The 3,599-nt window shown below is 30.9% G+C and overlaps 1 long non-coding RNA gene across 1 annotated transcript; it reads left to right on the top strand.

The window, feature by feature from the left end:
* Positions 1–900: 900 nt before the first annotated feature.
* LOC110798930 (uncharacterized) lies at positions 901–2,082 on the top strand. The gene is made up of 2 exons (XR_002536244.2): positions 901–1,596; positions 1,697–2,082. It is a non-coding gene; the product is annotated as an uncharacterized lncRNA (long non-coding RNA).
* Positions 2,083–3,599: the final 1,517 nt, after the last annotated feature.

Consider the following 3,599-nt stretch of genomic DNA (forward strand, 5'->3'; position numbering starts at 1 on the left):
CTAATTTTCTGCATCATTATGCTTACTGTTTATTTCAGAGCTAGCTTGCTGTTTATTTCAGGATGCCTGCTTTTTCATTGAAATGTTTGACAGTTGCAAATAGTTATGAAACTCTATTTGAAATGTTTGACAGTTGCAAATACTTTCCAATTTGATAATGTGCACGAAAACGCACCTTCTTTATTATAGTTGATGGTTTTTATGTCAAGTATTGATAATTCAACATTTCTGCAGAAGTCAAATCATTGTGAAGCTAACATCGTTAATGATAGAATGGTTCGTAGTATGAATATGATTATGAAGCTGAACCATTGTGAAGCTGAACCAAAAGAAAAAGAAAAAACTATGAATATGACAAGAGGCTCGCCGGCTGTGGCTCATTTAAAACTCGGGTTTTCTTCAAATACAAGCTCTGTTGCATGAACAGAAGGTTACAGAGATGGCATTGCAGCTACATCGTTGAGGTTAGTGGCACCTGGTACCTTTGCAGCGGAGTAAACTTCGGTTGTTTTGGATTTGAGCAAATCGATTTTTTATATCCTATTTTCACAATTATCTTAATCAAAGCTGCAGTTCTTAACTATGTTGTTGTACAAACAATGGAACACCACAGATGACACCAAACCTGTTCTTCAAGACCCTGCAATTAATCTTCCTCTCTTTCACTAGACCCTGTAATTTGTGAATTAATTTGATTATTGTTTTTGTTTGTTTTGGTAGTCATGGAGTTCAGACCCTACTCAAGTTGTACAAGCAGTGTTGCGGTTGCCACCATTTCCCTTCAAATCAAATGATCAACTCAATGAAGTATTTTAGGATGAATTTTCTTCATGTACGAGTTTTTCAGAGTTTTTTCTTTTCTTTTTATTGTAATTTGCATTTCTGAAATAATAATACAATGATTCTCATATGTTCTGAAATAGAAATTGTAATTCCCTCAAACTCCTGTGCCCATGGAGTATATTTTAATGCTAGATTGCAAGTTTATTGATATAATATTTAGTTTTTAAATATCCGCACGCATCGCGTGCATATAAGACTAGTATATATATATGGGGTCACCTTTCAATTAGAAGATCCTTATAATGAGAAGAATGAGAAGAGATCACGTCCGTGCACTCGAGATAATCCGACGGATGACGTGATGACCGACCGTGCAACAACAACATCAACTCCATCAAGGCATTAAAATTTAAAAGCAGAAAAAACAAAACAAAAATCAGACCCACCCCCACCTTTTCTCTCTCCTCCAATTTATACCTCCACAACCTTCTTCTTCTTTCAATGGCAGCAATAATTAATTTTCTCCACAACATCTTTCACTCTCCTCAAACACACTAAAACTGTAGCAATAATAATTTCATCTTATGATGAAAATCTTCTTCTAAATTTTTGATTGTTGGAGAGAAATTTGATGAATATCATCTTTAGAATTGCAAAAGTAGGCTTTCGAAATTATTGAATCAATTACAACTTGATTGCGAAATCGGATTAATTAGTAAAATTTTATTGTGAAATTGAATACATACAAAATTTTAGGTTTGATGTCGTCAATTTCATTTAATGTTTCAATTTCTACATCACTTGGAAATTTCGGTCAGTTATTTTCAAATTGTAATGTGATTGTGTTTTATTGCTGGTCATTTTGATGTTGTGTTGCTATAAAGTTGGTCTTTTTATTTTTTGAATTCCATAGGAATGGGAATGCCAATGGCAGAGCTAAACGAGAAGATTGGGTGTCGTGGAGGGTTTACGACGATGCCGGTGAAGGTGGCATCCCTGGTCTCTGATTCTGTAAACGTCAAGATTTTGACGTCCTTGATGGAGACAGTGGGTTTTATGGGTTTGTAAATCAAGTAGAAGCAGACGGCGGCGAGGATGAGCAAATTTTCGATAATGGTGGTCCATATCCATCTGGACCACCTCATGTCTATTGTTTGTCCACCACAACGTTTATGTTGTGCCTCCAGACTTGTTTGCTCATCTTGTTCAAAATTAGTGTAATTGTATAAATGAGCAAATAAAATACATTAGTTATTTTTTCCGGAAATGGCAATAATCCAGAAAAACTTGCGGTGATTAGATCTGTTTTTCTTATCGTTCTGGTATTTAGTAGTACGAAATCTCGAAAGGAATAAGAAGAGTTTGAGAAATTTGCTCGTTTCGGACGAATGATAAAAAAATTAAATGAACAAAAAAAAGAGCAAAAAACAATTAAATGAGCAAAAGTATTTCAAAGATTACTTTGAAATGAGCAATGTTTTTGAATGTTAAATAATGCGAGATTTTAAAATATTTGCTCATTTAGACGCAATGCGCAAAAGTTTTGAATATTAAGAAAGCCGAACTTTAAATTGTATAAATGAGCAAAACTATTTGCTCATTTGTGTAAAGTATAAGAAATGAGCAAAAATATTTGCTCATTTGTGTAAACTATAAGAAATGAGCAAAAATATTTGCTCATTTGTGTAAACTATAAAAAATTAGCAAAAATAACTAACAAAAATAGCAAAAATATTTGCTCATTTGTGTAAACGATAAAAAATGAGCAAATATTAAAGTTGAGATTTTAAAGTTTTACTCATTGTGTCTAAATGTGCAAATATTAAAATCCGAACTTTACACTTTTGCTCATTGTTTCTAAATGAGCAAATATAATATAGTTTCGATTTTAAATTTTTGCTCATTGTGTCTAAATGAGCAAAAGTTTATTAACAAACACGAACTTTAAAATTTTAAAAATAAGCAAAAAATATTTGCTCATTTATGTAAACTAACAAAAATGAGCAAAAATATTTGCTCATTTGTGTAAAATATAAAAAATGAGCAAATATTAAAGTTCGGATTTCAAAGTTTTGCTCATTGTGTCTAAATGAGAAAATATTAAAATCCAAACTTTACACCTTTGCTCATTGTTTCTAAATAAGCAAATATTATAGTTTCAATTTTAAATTTTTGCTCATTGTGTCTAAATGAGCAAATATTATAGTTTCGATTTTAAATTTTTGCTCATTGTGTCTAAATGAGCAAATATTAAAGTTCGGATTTTAAATTTTTTCTCATTGTGTATAAATGACAAATATTAAAGTGCGGATTTTGAATATTTGCTAATTATTTTTAAATGAGAAAATATTAAAGTTCGGATTTTTAATATTTGCTCATTGTTTTTAAATGAGCAAATATTAAAGTTCGGATTTAAATTTTTTGTTCATTGTGTCTTAATGAGCAAATATTAAAAATGAGCAAAAATATTAAATATTTGCTCATTGTTTTTAAATGAGAAAAAAATTAAAGTTTGGATTTTAAAGTTTTACTCATTGTGTCTTAATGAGCAAATATTAAAATCCGAACTTTACACTTTTGCTCATTGTGGCTAAATGAGCAATTATTATAGTTTCGATTTTAAATTTTGTTCATCAAATATTATAGTTTCGATTTTAAATATTAAACTATACTCCCTCTGTATTTATTTATGAGATACACTTGCCTTTTCCGGCCGTATTTATTTAAGAGATACACTTGTCATTTTTAGTAACTTATCAACCCCACCATCTAATTAAATAATCTATCTACACCCCACCCCCACCCCCATTCCTCTA

The sequence above is a fragment of the Spinacia oleracea genome, chromosome 1 (genome assembly GCF_020520425.1).
Source record: "Spinacia oleracea cultivar Varoflay chromosome 1, BTI_SOV_V1, whole genome shotgun sequence".
NCBI lineage: Eukaryota > Viridiplantae > Streptophyta > Magnoliopsida > Caryophyllales > Amaranthaceae > Spinacia > Spinacia oleracea.